This window comes from Oculina patagonica, chromosome 1 (genome assembly GCF_052425735.1).
Source record: "Oculina patagonica isolate OP01 chromosome 1, crgOcupat, whole genome shotgun sequence".
Lineage (NCBI taxonomy): Eukaryota > Metazoa > Cnidaria > Anthozoa > Scleractinia > Oculinidae > Oculina > Oculina patagonica.
Genome location: NC_135758.1, coordinates 34,581,210 through 34,599,122, shown reverse-complemented (window position 1 = coordinate 34,599,122; position 17,913 = coordinate 34,581,210).

Genomic DNA, 17,913 nt, shown 5'->3' with positions numbered 1-17,913 from the left:
TGTTTATCAAATTAACCACCCTTTTATATACCTAAAGCCTGAAAAAGGTACCCCTTTCGGGCGGAGCCTCCGGTGAAAGAACTGTCAGAGACAATGTTACCATATCCCGGCAGTACATTGAAGTAATAATGCAATTTATGTTTTTTATCAGAGTTCTGACACATATGGTACCCCAAATGGTTAAACTTGACGTTCGCGAACAAACCAAATGGGCAGACAGGGCAGACTTTCCAGTTCCTGGATCTCCCATTATAAGGACTCGAGTTACATCGTTTGCGTGGACTGTGTGCAGGAATTCCAGTTCTTGATAAAGCCAGTTACGGCCAATGAACTTTTCTTTGTAGTAGGGATTTCACAACTTTACGTATACGAAAGGGTATGGAAATCTGTCATTCAAGTTTTTTAAAGGGCCTTTAATTAAAATATTTCGAACAGATGCAATTTATGGCTGTATTACTTCAATGTATTAAGCGATACATGAAAATGACAAGAAAACGTCGTGTGCTGAGTCTATGCCATGTATATGGAATATATGGTATATGGAAGGGATACATTTTTCAGCAAAAGGTATACGAAAGGGGTACAATTTCTGTGAAAATGGAATATAAAAGGGTAAGGGGTTAGAGCTCTGGGCGGACCCTCCCCGTACAAAACTTTTTTGAGTCCCCCCCCCCCACCCCGGTGATGCCCTCGATGAATGCCTCACCCATAGTGAAACAAGCCCCAGTATTGTGTATCTGCTCAAGCAGAAGCTTCTTCGGTTTCCCTCGTGGCTGAGGCTTGTCTTGATTTCTCATAACGATTCAAGCGTTATTGATCCCGAAGATCCCCGAAATTTGAAAGATATTGAACTGTTTTTGTCAACAAGATTTTATCGAGGTATTCCATTGATTCGTCAATTATGGGTATGGTTTAGAGACGTTGGCTCAAAATACACCGAAAGGTTGATTTCTGTCCGGTTAAGCAAAAGTTTGGGGAATTTTCTATTTGCTTCGTTACTGGGAAACTTCATGACAAGCTCAGAGTGATCCCTTTGGGCTGCCAAAGTCGCTGGGAGAATCAGTTACAGCTGTTTCGAGATATAGTCCAGGAGCAAATGTCACTGAAAAAAGTTCCGTGGGAATTTCGTGAAGATTTTTGCCGACCAGTGTAAAAGTGTTGTGGAGGGCCTAAGGGACCCGATAAATGTTGTCGGCACTTTTGTAACCCGTGCAGACGGTTTCTATGGGGCGTTGAAATGTGCCCTGTGTGGCTCAGCATGAAAACGAGGCTGAAGTTCTAAATTGCTTCGCGCAAGCTCTAAATTGGTTGAAATATTGCCGTTTTTTGTATTTTAGGACGAAGTTTTCCTAGTCCTTAAAATTATCAGATAAAAATACTATAGCTTGCACTAATTATACTGGTCACAGGTCTTAGCCCTATTGAGACTACAGGTGCCGTAAAAACCGGAAAATGTGGTCGCAACTCGGGTGGCTTAGCATTACTCTATAGATCGAAGCTTAATGATTGGATTTCAATACAAAAGGAATCACCAAATTTCTTATGGTTAAAAATTGCAAAGGAATTTACGAACACCGCAAAGGACATCTATGTGTGTGGTGTCTATATCCCACCACACAACTCAAATTATTTTTGTTCTGATATGTTCGATGAGTTTGAAAATGATATTGAAAAATTCTCCTCTCTTGGATCAGTATTAATTTTAGGAGATTTCAATTCTAGAACGGGAAAATATTCTGACATTGTGTGTCAGGAGGGCAACACGATAATAACAAATGATCAATCTCAATCCTCGTTATGTGCCCCTCAACGGAACAGTTTCGACAACGACTAAATAATCATGGCAAACGACTTTTAGAAATATGCAGGAGTGCAGATCTACGAATCTTAAATGGAAGAATTAGTGGCGATTCACTGGGAAGACCCACATTTCACGGCAAATCAGGAATAAGTGTTATTGATTACGCTATATGTGATCAGGATTTGTATCGACATATATCAAATTTCATTGTTAAAGAACCGTCCAGTTTATCAGATCACAGTCCAATTATGACATGGCTTAATATCAATACAGTTGGCACTCACTCAGCTGCAACAAATATAAACGATACGTTAACACGTTTGCCAAAACAATTTATTTGGGAAAACGACTCATCGCAAAAATTCCGAGCAGCGCTACAGTCAAATGACCTACAAAAACTAATACACGATTTCCTTATCGATCAAAGGTCAGACAAGGATATTAACACCACACTAGATGAAATAGAAAATATCCTCACTACCGCCGCTAAACGTTGTTTAAAAATTAAAATAATTAGAAAACGACACATTAAAATATCTAACAAAAAATGGTTTGATAAAGAATGTCGTCTTAAAAGACATGAGTTCGTTTTAAAACAGTACAAAAGCCTTTTGACACAGAAGAAAAATCAATACTATCATACTCAGCTCACAAAACTTGAAACTGCCGTCGATGATCCGACCAGTCGCAACTTTTGGAACTGTTTAAAGTCAATGGATGATTCTGTCAAAGAAAATATCATCCCACCAGTTTCCGAAGAAAACTGGATGAATCATTTCCAAACGCTGCACTCAAATAAACCCTTGAATTCACACCAGGAAGCGATCATTTCTGAGTTGCGAACTCTAGAAAATGCGCCAGCTCAATCGAATTCTTTGAACAGCCCGATAACTGAGCTAGAAATATTCACAGCGGCTAAAAAACTTAAAAATAACAAATCACCTTTCTCAGACAAACTCAAAAATGAAATGATCAAATCCAGCTTAAACCAGTTAATGCCTGCTTACCTGAAATTATTTAATACGATTCTAAGATCGGGTACTATGCCTCAAACATGGTGTAATGGCCTTATCACACCAATTTTTAAAAGTGGGACTAAAAGTGATCCCTCAAACTATCGTGAAATCTGTGTTTCTAGCTGTCTCGGAAAATTATTTTGCTCAATTCTCAACCAAAGACTTCTTGAACACGTCCAGTCCCTTGAAATACTTCATAAATCTCAAATTGGGTTTTTAGTAAATAACCGCACAGCGGATCACGTCTTTACACTAAGAGCAATAATAGATAAGTATGTCAATTGTCATCAAACGAAAGTATATGCATGTTTTGTCGACTTTAGAGAAGCATTTGATTCGGTATGGCACGATGGACTTTTATACAAACTGTTACAGATAAATGTCCGAGGAAATTTCTATAATTTAATTAAAAGTTTATACTCGAACTCTTCCTCCTCTATAAAAATTGGAAATAATAGAACGCGCCCTTTTCGGTATGCAAGAGGTGTACGCCAAGGCTGTATTTTAAGTCCTTTGCTCTTCAACCTATACGTTAACGATTTACCTTTCAATGTTCTATCTGATCCGTTTATACTACCAAATGGCAACAAACTCAACTCCCTTTTCTATGCAGACGACTTAATTATTTTATCTCGATCAAAACTAGGATTACAAAATTGTCTTAACAAGTTATCTTCATATTGCAGCTCCTGGATGCTAAGCATAAACCCTAAGAAAACAAAAATAATGATTTTTCAACGACGTGAAAAACGATCTGATTATGCTTTTCATGTGGGCAGTGAAAAAATAGACATTGTTCAAGACTATACCTATTTAGGGACTCGCATCTCCTCTTCAGGAAATTTTACACTCTCACTTGAACATCTACGACAAAAAGCTCTTCATGCTTTCTTTAGTCTAAGACGACACACAGATTTCAATAAACTTAAACCTTCAATAGCATGCAAAATATTCGACTCAAAAATCTTACCAATATTAACCTACAACAGTGAAGTTTGGGGTATCTTTGTGAAATCAGACTTTAAATCGTGGGACCTTTCTCCGATTGAGAAAACTCACTTACAGTTTTGTAAACGATACTTAGAATTACATAACAAGACATCCAATATTGCATGCAGAGCCGAACTTGGTAAATTCCTTCTGATCATTGATATAAATAAGAAGATACTAAGTTATCTAAGTTACTTACACCAAAAGGATGAAACTCTATAGTCAGACAAGCCTTAAAAATATCGATTGATCTTTATGATAACGGAAAAAATAGTTTTTACTCTAGAGTCATGAAAATAAACGAATACTATAATTTTAATGACTTTAACTATAGTTCATTAAATAATAGTAAAATTAAACAGTATATCAATATCATGAAACAGAAGTATATTTCACATTGAAATCAGACCTTACAAAACTCGCAAAAACTTAATTTTTATAGCACTATTAAGTTTTCATATAACGCGCGCTCTGATTGGCTGAAACAGTGTACTTTATCAGAGTCCAGATGTACGGAGGAAATGTCACGCCATCGACCCAATATGGCCGACCACTACTCCCGAACGTCTTTCTCGGGTTTTGTCTTGACCCTGACATCTTCTTTGACCTGAAAAACGAGAATGAAAACGAGCTTTTAGCGTCAGTTAATTTAAAACGTCCTGTTCCTAACAGCACAAATTGCACGGCGATAGAAAGTGAAATTTCGGTACAAGTTCGGAAAAAACACCGAGCCGGAATTAAAGTAAGCTTAACAACAAAACAACCAACCAAAGATTTGTAGACAACTCAAGGCCGAAATTGAAGACATTATAACGAAAGCAGAAACGAAAAACACGAAAGATAGTAAAAAATGTGCTATCTGAGTTTTTGAATATGAGTTTCACATTATTCAAGTACGGAATTTTAGAAAAACACGCACAGCTACATTTTCGTGTAAAAAACAAAACAAACAAACAGCAATTCAAAAAACAGAAAACTAAGACTTATCACACAACTCAGACTTATCACATACTGAATAAAAACAAAACAGATTGGTGCCGTGAAAGAAAAATTGCCAAAAGCCTTCACAAAATGACCAACAAAGAAGCTAGACAACAACCTCGGTAAATTCTACGTCGAAGCTCGAACAAAAGACGGTGAACTTTACTCGAGGTCATCGCTTCTTGGATTTCGCAACGCTATCGAGAGACACCTAAACAATTCACCCCTAAACCTAGGAATCTTTATTGCAAAAGGGGTTGAATTTCAAGCTTCAAACAAGCTGCTGCAAAGTTAGAAAAAATTGAACAAGCGCGAAAACAAAGAAAACATCGAACACAAGTTTACCTGTCATTCCAGAAGCAGACGTCCAGAAATTAAAAACCTCCAATGCAATTCAGGAAGACAATCCTGTTCCTATATCCTTTCCAGTGCGATGAATGGAAGGTCACAGCAACCACAGCAGCCGACTCTATTTTTTCCCTTGAATCCGATGGTTGTAAATGATTCGCGAAACACGCCGTACGGCCGCATTTTGTGAAGTACCAGCCACAAGCTTTGAGCAGTTTGTCAGTTTCTAGTTGTCAAGTTAACAACGTGCAAGTTTTCATGGGCCAGAATTCAGTCGGTTTTCACTGAACAGTCTACTTTTCTATCCTGTGTTGTACTAAAAGTCCTAAGAACTTCAAGGACTCGTGTTAAAATTCGGATTCCACTTGACGATTTCAGCTGTGGATTTCTGAACTTTGATGGTTTCAAACTTGATGGTTTGACAGCTGTTGACAGCTGATGTCTTATTCAACCAATCAAATTCTTTTAACCATTCTAACAAGTTTTGTGATTGGCTAATTGTTGCGTACTTTATTAGAGTACAGATGTACGCTGACGCCACTTCTATTCGCTTGAAAAAAGTTTGTTTTGAAAATAATTGCGCGAATTCGTGGGGAAATTAATGAATTTCTTAATTATAAAACAAATAAAGAAGCCTCGACTGTGCTCTGTTCTGTTGTAAAGCACTTAGGAAGCGACTAGAGCACTCAAGAAGTAGGGAGAAACACTCGCCTACGGCTCGCGTTTCACCCTACACTTCTTTGGTGTTCTAGCCGCTTCCTGCGTGCTTTACAACAGAACAGAGCACCGTCGAGGCTTCTTTATTTGTAACAAATTATAGCCCTTCTACCTACTTAGATTTAGCAAGAAAGAACCCTTTAAGGAAAACATTAGTAAAACTGAGAATAAGCTGTCACAAACTTAGGATCGAAACAGGTAGATACGACAATACACCTCGCAATGAAAGAATATGCAACTTCTGCAATTGTAACAAAATTGAAGATGAAACTCACTTTTTGTTAGATTGCCCAGCTTATACTCAGATACGAGACATATTCTTCTCTAAAATAGAATCCAAACTTCCATTACTACGATTACTACCACGCGAAACCCTATTATCACATCTTATGAATTCCACTGACTACTTTGTAAACATTAAGCTGATCTCATTTATCTCAGCATGCTTTGAATTGAGAGACAATCTCGTTACAATGATCACCACTTCGAATAGTTAAATGAACAATTATTGTTAGTAATTCTCTCTTAGATTATTGTTATTATTATTATTATTATTATTATTTTTTTCTTTGTTATGTTATGTTATTTCCATCTTAACTAATTATCCTAGTTAATGAAATTATATGTAATTAAATTCAAGTAGCTTTCGCAATACTACCAAATTTCTACGTAGTCATGCAAATAAAGCTTGTTGTTGTTGTTGTTGAGACCCGGGGGAGGGGGCTTTTCACGTTCGCGCTGACTTTGAACGCTTATAACTTTTTCAGGGTTCCACCAAACGCTGCCAAACTTTGCGAGTTTATCTAAAATTTATCCGAGAATAATTTTGTAGGATAGATTGTTGTGTCAGGAACTTGACATCACCATGGCAACGGCATTTTGACAGGCATGTTTTCCCAAATTTGTAATTTTCATATTTCTATTAATGAAAATTAACCTTAATGCAAATATTTTCACCTTTTTACCGCTGGTAAGCACATTTTTATTGATTTCAAGTACTTTGCAGTAATTTTGGGTGGTTTAGACCAAAGGATTTGTTTAGTTTCCGTTTCTGGCAGATTTAAACCTTTCAGAGCATTGCGTGATTCTTGCCGATCGGTGCCTTGTGAAACTAGAAATTTGCTAACGTCAGCACATTCCGGGACACAGACGTAATGTAAATAAATGTAAATTCTTGCTCACTAAAGCGAATTATTCTTTTAAAGCATCAAATTTTAGTATTTTCTTTGATTCAAACGCTTCAAAATACTTCACACTGAATTTTTTAAGTTAAGACCAAAGGATTCGCAAAGATTTCAAAAGGTGTCTGGATAGCTTTGAAAAGTTACGTGACTCGAGGTCTAGCCGATCGAAAGTGAAACTTGTCATGTCAGCACATTCTTTTCCACCATCGTAATGGTATTTATTCATAGATTCTGGCCCGCTAAATTATATTTCTCTTTGAAAGCGTGGAAATTTAGTATTTTCCATGAACCAAACGCTTCAAAATGGACTAGTTCACATTAAGCATACTTTATAAAGACAAAAAAGAGAAAATTTTTCCATTTGTTACTGATTTGTAGCTTCTAAATATCGCGTGATTTCAAGCTCGACCGAGTGGAGGTCTGGGTCTGGTCACCGACAAAACGAAAAAAAACAAGAAGCTCTTAGAGCTTAAAACTGCGCTGGTCACGTGACCACCCTAGGGGTAGCCATGGGGGGAGAATAAAAAATGCACCCCACCCCCTTATATCCCCTTTATCTGCGTCAAACAATGTTGCGACTGACAAGCAAAATGGTAAGAAAACACCTTGTGTGACATTTCATGGTTGACTAGTTCCATCCGCAATTAAATATTTTTCCTATATGCTAATGCTGGCCAAATTTAATTCCCACGATCCTGATCCGTAAACCAAAAAAACGCTTATCCGGACGACGGGATTTTTTGGGCGAAGGTTTACAACAACTGCCCCTGGGTCTCCGAGGATAAACTTTACAATTGATAAGTACGTCTGGCTTCACGCAAGGAACGTAAATATCCGTGAGAATTTTGACAGTTTTCCCCATTTGCATAAAACTGAAAATGGCCCAATGACAATGTTTCGCAGTTTCTATAAAGTTACTACTATTTTTGAACCTCTTCAACAGTTCAAAATTTATTTGACCCTGTTTCGGTTTTCGTATTACAATAGGCGGTTGTAAAAATGCAGCGTTTGACAAACTTTGTGTACATTTCATGGTTGACTTGTTCTAGCCGCGATTAATAATTTTTCTTATATGCAAATTCTGGCCGAATTCCCACGTGCGGACGCTGAAGCTGTTTTTAGAACAGAGGGTATTTCCCTAGCATACCGAATGACGTCAGCGGTACAAGTCAGGGCATGTTTGTGAAGGGAATTTTTCTTTTTCTCTAAAATCCTTTCAATGACACAGGCCCAAAAAAAAAGATTACCCTTAAGAGAAATACTTTGCAATAAATTTGTTTAGTAAAGACCAAAGGATTCGCAAAGATTTGATAGGTAGCTTACATAGCTTTAAAACATTACGTGACTTGAGCTCTAGCCGATCGAAAGTAAAACTTGTCATGTCAGCACATTCTTTTACACCAACGTAATGGTATTTATTCACAGATTCTGGCCCGCTAAATTATATTTCTCTTTAAAAGCGTGGAAATTTAGTATTTTCCATGGACTAAACGCTTCAAAATGGAATAGTTCACAATAAACATACTTTATAAAGACAAAAATAGAGAAACTTTTTCCATTTGTTACTGATTTGTAGCTTCTAAACATTACGTGACTTCAAGCTCGACCGAGTGGAGGTCTGGGACAGGTCACCGACAAAACGAAAAAAAATAATAACAAGAAGCTCTTAGAGCTTAAAACTGCGCTGGTCACGTGACCACCCTAAGGGAGCCATGGCGGGGGAGTGAAAAAAAGATAACTAAAAATATTGAACAACTTGAAGTGAAATGGGGAAAAAATAAAATAAATAAATAAATAAATAAATAATTCCACATCCTGACAGTGGAAAAAAAAGCCTTTGCCATAAAAGTTGACCCCCCCCCCCCTTACCCTAACCCGCCTCAAACAAATTATGGTCGCCCTAAAAAAAACACCCGCTTTCGAAACAAACCCCGAATATTGATTTCATTACGTCTGGCGTCTGGCTTCACGCCAGGAACGTAATTAAGTATCCGTGAGAATTTCGATAGTATTCTCTCTTTGCACAGAATAATCTCGTTCCCAGATCTCGTGGGCGAAGCAGAAGGCGAGATCTGGTCAAATCCGATTTGCACCACGTGATTGCCTGTCAGGAATGTGGCAGGCGAGTCAATTGCGCATGCCCTAGACAATTCTAAGAAAATGGCAATCAACATTCTCGTCCCCAGAGGCCGCGATCCTTCTGGTCAGCACCCGGGTGCTGACCAGAAGGATCGCGGCCTCTGGGGACGAGAATGGGCAATCAAATGAATATCCAATCCTCAACCAAATGAATAACGAATGCTTTACCATTCTCGTCTTTCCAGGAATAATATCTAGCAGAGTATTTTACTAAAGAATTAAGCAGAAGGCAATCATGAAAGCTTTAGGTCGGGTAAAAATATTTATTCGATTTAAAAAAATTGTTCATTTGGCGGCGAGACATGTCTAGATTTTATGCAAATTAGATCCGGTCACGTAATCAAACATAAATATTCTTACGGCGGATTCTCTGTTTTTAAACATCGTTATTCGTCAGGAATAGCTTTATAATGCTACAAACAACTAAAACGAAATCTTCTTGTCTTTTGAGGCCGACTGTAAACAACGAAACGTCTCAAAAACGAATATATTATGATTGCGTGCATGATCTATAATTTGCATAAAAAACAGACATTGAATTCTCTTGGGGCCGCATCGCACGTTCAAATTTTAGCGCTGTGACAGCCATGCTTTGAAAGAGCCAATCAAAAAAATTGAATTTTCTTACTTGGCCAGATCTCGCCTTCCGGCTTGTTGCCCCTCTTTCTGTATTACAATAGGCGGTTGTTAAAATGTAGCGAGTGACAAACATGATGATAAAAAAAGACACCTTGTGTGACATTTCATGGTTGACTAGTTCCAGACGCCATTAATTATTTTTCTTTTATGCAAATTCTGGCCGAATTCCCACGCGTGGACGCTGAAGCCGTTTTTAGCACAGAGGGTATTCCCGTAGCCTACCAAATGACGTAAGCGGTATAAGTCAGGGCATGTTTGTGAAGAGAATTTTTCTTCATATCTTTAAAATCCTTTCAATAACACAGCCTAAAAATAGATTACGCTTAAAAGAGAAATACTATGCAATAAATTTGTTTAGTAAAGACCAAAGGATTCGCAAAGATTTGAAAGGTAGCTGATTAATAGTTTTGAAAAATTACGTGACTCGAGGTCTAGCCGATCGAAAGTGAAACTTGTCATGTCAGCACATTTTTTTCCACCAACGTAATGGTATCTATTCACAGATTCTGGCCCGCTGAATTACATTTCTCTTTGAAAGCGTGGAAATTTAGTATTTTTCATGAGTCAAAGGCTTCAAATTTGAATATTTCACACTAAACATTCTTTGTAAAGACAAAGAATAACCATTTGTTTCCATTTGTTACTGATTTATAGCTTCTAAACATCTCGTGACATAACCTCGACCGAGTGGAGGTCTGCGTCTGGTCACCGACAAAACTAAAAAAAACAAGAAGCTCTTAGAGCTTAAAACTGCGCTGGTCACGTGACCACCCTAAGGGAGCCATGGCGGGGGAGTGAAAAAAAGATAACTAAAAAATATTGAACAACTTGAAGTGAAATGGGGAAAAAATAAAATAAATAAATAAATAAATAAATAAATAAATAATTCCACATCCTGACAGTGGAAAAAAAGCCTTTGCCATAAAAGTTGACCCCCCCCCCCCCTTACCCTAACCCGCCTCAAACAAATTATGGTCGCCCTAAAAAAAACACCCGCTTTCGAAACAAACCCCGAATATTGATTTCATTACGTCTGGCGTCTGGCTTCACGCCAGGAACGTAAGTATCCGTGAGAATTTCGATAGTATTCTCTCTTTGCACAGAATAATCTCGTTCCCAGATCTCGTGGGCGAAGCAGAAGGCGAGATCTGGTCAAATTCGATTCGCACCACGTGATTGCCTGTCAGGAATGTGGCAGGCGAGTCAATTGCGCATGCCCTAGACAATTCTAAGAAAATGGCAATCAACATTCTCGTCCCCAGAGGCCGCGATCCTTCTGGTCAGCACCCGGGTGCTGACCAGAAGGATCGCGGCCTCTGGGGACGAGAATGGGCAATCAAATGAATATCCAATCCTCAACCAAATGAATAACGAATGCTTTACCATTCTCGTCTTTCCAGGAATAATATCTAGCAGAGTATTTTACTAAAGAATTAAGCAGAAGGCAATCATGAAAGCTTTAGGTCGGGTAAAAATATTTATTCGATTTAAAAAAATTGTTCATTTGGCGGCGAGACATATCTAGATTTTATGCAAATTAGATCCGGTCACGTAATCAAACATAAATATTCTTACGGCGGATTCTCTGTTTTTAAACATCGTTATTCGTCAGAAATAGCTTTATAATGCTACAAACAACTAAAACGAAATCTTCTTGTCTTTTGAGGCCGACTGTAAACAACGAAACGTCTCAAAAACGAATATATTATGATTGCGTGCATGATCTATAATTTGCATAAAAAACAGACATTGAATTCTCTTGGGGCCGCATCGCACGTTCAAATTTTAGCGCTGTGACAGCCATGCTTTGAAAGAGCCAATCAAAAAAATTGAATTTTCTTACTTGGCCAGATCTCGCCTTCCGGCTTGTTGCCCCTCTTTCTGTATTACAATAGGCGGTTGTTAAAATGTAGCGAGTGACAAACATGATGATAAAAAAAGACACCTTGTGTGACATTTCATGGTTGACTAGTTCCAGACGCCATTAATTATTTTTCTTTTATGCAAATTCTGGCCGAATTCCCACGCGTGGACGCTGAAGCCGTTTTTAGCACAGAGGGTATTCCCGTAGCCTACCAAATGACGTAAGCGGTATAAGTCAGGGCATGTTTGTGAAGAGAATTTTTCTTCATATCTTTAAAATCCTTTCAATAACACAGCCTAAAAATAGATTACGCTTAAAAGAGAAATACTATGCAATAAATTTGTTTAGTAAAGACCAAAGGATTCGCAAAGATTTGAAAGGTAGCTGATTAATAGTTTTGAAAAATTACGTGACTCGAGGTCTAGCCGATCGAAAGTGAAACTTGTCATGTCAGCACATTTTTTTCCACCAACGTAATGGTATCTATTCACAGATTCTGGCCCGCTGAATTACATTTCTCTTTGAAAGCGTGGAAATTTAGTATTTTTCATGAGTCAAAGGCTTCAAATTTGAATATTTCACACTAAACATTCTTTGTAAAGACAAAGAATAACCATTTGTTTCCATTTGTTACTGATTTATAGCTTCTAAACATCTCGTGACATAACCTCGACCGAGTGGAGGTCTGCGTCTGGTCACCGACAAAACTAAAAAAAATAAACCCCGTGCAGAGCAAGAACTGCGCAGCGCAGTTAATAAACCCCGTGCAGAGCAAGAACTGCGCAGCGCAGTTAATAATAATAATAAACCCCGTGCAGAGCAAGAACTGCGCAGCGCAGTTAATAAACCGCGTGCAGAGCAAGAACTGCGCAGCGCAGTTAAAAAGCATAAAATACAGCGTCGAGGGTGTAATATATACGTATAAAGAAAATACACGCACTAATAATATATAAAAGATGAGAAAAATATATAAAAAAAAATAAATAAATAAATAAATAAACTAAAGCTAACTTTCATATAACGATCTAAAGATATAACATATCACTGTTCAGAGCGTCTATTGGAGCCATTAGGTTCAAGAGTTTTGCCTCGGTCTATGAGATATGCTTCTCTTGCTTTGCGACGAGAAGTACTTTTAGTGAGTAGCAATTCAAGAGGAACTAGAGACATGTCTGATGTGCAGTGCCCTGGCATGTTGAAATGAGTAGGGACTGCAGTGGCTGCTTTCTTGTGCCTTGGATTATTGCTGGCCTGCCTGTGTTCAGTGAAACGTTCCCGAAGAGTTCGTTTTGTTTCTCCTACATATTGTTTATTACATCTTTTACATTGTATCATATATACAAGGTTAGTTGAGTTGCATGTTATGTGATGTTTAATCTGTCTGACTTCGTTAGTACTGCTGAAGGTATATGTTGTTTTGCCATCTTCGATGTGGGGGCAAGTGAGGCATCGATGATTTGAGTTACAGCGGAAGGTGCCGGGTGGCGGCTGACTGCATTGGTTAGGGCCTTTAAGTTTCGCTCGGACGAGTAAATCTCGAAGGTTGGGAGAGCGCCGGTAAGATACCACGGGTGTTTCTTTGAAGATTTCTTTACAGTTGGAAGAGGAGTTAAGAAGAGGTTGTTTGTTGTGAAGTATTTTCTGAATGTTACGAAGTGCTGGATTGTATGTGATTACTAAAGGAACTCTATCAGATCGTGTTTCGCGAGTGTGTTCTTGCAAAGACTCTGCCCGTGATACCAGGCGTGCTCTGTCGATTTGCTCTGAAATAAAGCGTTGTTTGTAGCCTCTTTTAACTAGATATTGCTAAAGTTCTTTAACGCGATGTTCAAAAAAGTTTTCAGTGGAACAGATTCGGCGTAGACGTAGAGCAAGACTGTAAGGGATTGACCGTTTTGTATGATATGGATGACTTGAGGTGTTCAGTAAGTACTGATGCTTATCTGTAGGTTTAGAGTATAGGTCGGTTTCTATTTTTCCATTGTTGAGGTGAATGTCGACGTCGAGAAACGGAATGGAGGTGGTCGAGCGTTCACTGGTGAACTTTATAGTGTGGTGGATATTGTTAAGATATTTTATCTTTGAAAATGCAAAATGCCTAACCAATGCAGTCAGCCGCCACCCGGCACCTTCCGCTGTAACTCAAATCATCGATGCCTCACTTGCCCCCACATCAAAGATGGCAAAACAACATATACCTTCAGCAGTACTAATCTTTGAAACAACTGATTACTTCCAATATCAAATTAAGATTTTTAGATATTAATTACTATGATATAATCGTTTATTGTTTTAAAACTGTTAAAACCTCGACATGTTAAGTTTAAAATTAACAATAACTGCAGCAACAGAAACCTATTGGATGTGAACTATAAGAGGTCAAAGATGCCCATTATTTTGTAAAATTTCCTAATAGAATGAAGTGCGAGTGTTTCGGCTCTGAATGTGGACCAAGAGGAAAATCAATCATTTATTAAACTTTTGTTTCTTAGGTATTTCAAAACTAGACTGCTTTTATGTCTACGAAAACCGGTTGAAATTAAATGGTAGAAAAAAACCGTTGTTATTACCTAAAGAAGCCTTGAGGTCTATAGAAAATTTTCAATGGTAACAGAGAAGTGAATAAGAACCCGCGATAGGATGGGATACCACTCTCTATCATATCAACCGTTGCATGAAGGCTGCAGGAGGACATATTGGAATCACTCTAAACCTAAATGCTAGCAAAGTTTTTCCTAAGGCAAAGCAAATGGCTGGGATGTCTTCACTGATGTAGCTTTTATTTCACAACGCGAAGACAGAGTTATTGATTGGTTGTCACGGACCACAATGCAGAACTTTGCTAACCCGTTTAAAGAAAAGAGTAAAAAACTTTACAATTGTAGTAACCAAAGTGGTCATGATCATGCCTGAAGCAATGAAGACTGATCTTTGCCATGAAAGTGGGAGAGATAGGGCACTTTGCACTTTGCTAAAGACAGAATTCACTCGAACATAGTGAACCGCTGATCCCAGAACAAATAAACGCAAACGTCTTCCTTGGAAAGAAAGCGGAAAGGTATCAAAGTACCGGTATCTTGCAATGATAAAGTGGTCAAGTTTCAAGACTAATGATAGTATGCAAGAGCCAGACCTGAGGTTGATGTCAAGGCAGCGATAGGGCAATCTACTGTGGTACTGAAATCTATGTTTGCACCCGACGGATGATGCTCCATTGTTCCGCAAAGAGCTAGTCAATGAGAATTCTTTACAAGCATGGAGGTGAATCGCAGCAGAGAATGAACACGGCTACTCAGAATAACGAAGATGACATAACAAATGTTGACGCGGGGCCTTAACTGCAACTACGAGTCCCTGCTGTTGACGCGCTGTGGCAGAACTGCAGTACCTTGTTAGGTCAGACGGTATCAAAGACTGTTCATAGTCACTGGCGCTGGCCAGAACCACCGTGTAATTGAACTTGGGTCCATTGCTAGCGCTCTTGGCAGTGCTAAAATTGCAGATCTATGTGTAGCCTGCGAATACAGCAGCCTCTCATTCGCTCCCAATACTACGTAGTAGCGGGAGCGAATGAGAGGCGGCTGTATTCGCAGGCTAATATAACTGGAAGTTTTTTTCCTGATAGTCCTGCGTGCTGAAAAGCTTTCAGAGACACAGACAAGGACGTAATTAATGCTTTGGGATGTCTTGGAACGACGCTGTATACAGAATAGAAGACAGTGACTCTAATAGAGCAGTATGTTTGCCAGACGGTTTAGCTCAGAACAAGCATCTCGAATCATGATGATAAAGACCTCATGTGGTAGAAGTGCAAAAAGAACAGGCTACCACCTACATTTGTACGCAGAGTGCACTTTATGAGGGAATTATCTTTGCCCTTTTACCAGATCATCGCTTTTAACAACGACATAGTATGCAGTCCTAGGTTGCCAAAGCCAGATGGTTACGGATGGAAAAAGAGGGAAGAGGAATGGACGACTGTAGCGATGCGTAGAAAGTTCACCCACAAAACTTGCTACAATCTGAGAGGGGGAATGGGAGGGTCTGTAGACATATTACATATATTGAAAAGACGGTTTTTACTAGCGTCACTAGACCATGCAAAGCCTTTTAATTTCGTTAAATTGCCCAACGCCGGGATATTCATTGATTCCATGGGCTCCTGTTGATTCCTACTGACATAATTTGGAAAACGTTTGGCGAGGGGACGGGAGGCACTATGGTTCCAGGTCCGTTCCAGGTTCAACGCACCACAAGAAAATGCAGCCTCCATTTCATGGTCACGTGATCGAGACTATCCATATCAGTTAAGACATTCTTTTGGACATCTCAGACTATCGAAACTGCTAAAAGTTATTCTAAAATACCAATAAATACCACATTTTTTTGAAGTTCATCATTCAGCCTCGTTTTCATGCTAAGCCAAATAGGCGATGTTTTACAATTCCCCACTGAAGGCCTTTGCACGGGTTACAAGATTGCCGACAACATTTATCGTGTTCCTTAGGTCCCCCTTAACACTTCTAAACTAGTCGGCAAAAATCTTCACGAAATTCCCACGGGAATACCATTGCTCCCAGACTAATAAGTTGTCGAAAACAAAAAACACAAAAGCGCACGCGACAAGACCGAAAGGTAGTATGGTATTAAACTAAGATTTTGTATATTGGCCTAGGGGAAATGTACAAGTTTGTATTTTTGCACGTGAAGATTTTGTTTTTCCTCTCAGGAAGCCTTTTTCTGTACCTTTCTTTTACTGTCCCCATGTCTTTGAGGTTTTAAAATTCTTCCAAAATTCAGCGAGGCTATAAGTACCTTGTTTTCACATGTCTGAAGAGAAAGAAAACGTGCAAATTCGCGTTGTCGTGTCGTTATATTTCATTAGTTATGATAATTATAATGAATATTTATTGAACGTGGTTAGGCTTCGGTAAATAATTGATCTGTTCGCTACTAACAAATCACGATATTTTGCGAAAACCGAGTTAAATAAATGCTTTATCATGCGATAGCTGAATTTGTTTTGCACAGTTACCTTCGGGATCCGGAACTGGGAACCACGCACTTCCTTGCTGAAGCAATACAGAAGAAAAGCATAACTTCGCCTTCGACGATACGAGCTGGTCTTCATCCAACTCTCTTTCTTTCAGATATTACCTAAATACATTAAAGGAAATTTTCGTCGCCTTCTTTGTATTCCCGCTGATTTTTTGGTCTTGTAGAATTCTCTACCAGAATCGATCACTGGTTCGAGTAGCTTCTCTTCTTTTAAGAAAAAAATGATAAAATTTCTAATAAAATGAGTCTGAAAATGGCCTAGCTGCACATTCACAGCGAAATTAGTAACTTATTGTTAACCCGAGGTGGCCTCCCCCATAAGCCTTGTGGTTTCTTGGAGGTCTCCTCGCCCTATCTATTTAAGTTATTTTAATTTGTATGTTTAATTCTGAAGTGGCTAATAAATGATGATGATGATGATGATGATGATGATGATGAATCAAACCGCTCTCCCACAAGTAAGTAAGTAAGTAAGTAAGTAAGTAAGTAAGTAAGTAAGTAAGTAAGTACTTTATTTAAACACATATCACCAATGAGCCTGGGGCTCGTTTAAAAGTGAACGTGTATTCTAAAAATTACGAATGACTCTGGAAAAAGAGCAGCCATTTTCTTAGTACTGGGCGCAACTTCGCGTGAGCAGAATATTATTTGCAGCAAGGCACTGTTGGACTAACAAGCAGACTATTAGATGTAGTTAGCTATTTGCAGGTCACGTAGTAGACTCTAGTCCAATGAAAAGAAAGAGAAAAATGCAGCAAATGATAATAGGCTTTATTTATAGAGGGTTACAATTGACAGTAATAAAAACACTGATAAACCCGTGGCCGTCTTTTCTCTATAAAAACACTTAAGAAAAACAAAAGCAGTTTTATAGAAATTGTATCACAATATATTACAAAATCAAAAATTAAAAAATTTTATCGACAATTGAAAATACAAAATCTTATAAGAAAACATCTCCAGTCTCAAGGGTTATTTATTGGAAGCCAGTCTCAAACTTGTTAATCCTTCAATAGGTATGGCCTCTCTTTTGATTTTCGCCGCACTACATGGCACGTATGTTTGAACCAATCACAACGCGTTACGTACACAAAGAGTTGGGTTCTATTAGCGGTGCTCGGTTAACCTGAGATCATGCCCTCCCTCCCTACTTATCACTCCGGGGAAGGAGGGCAT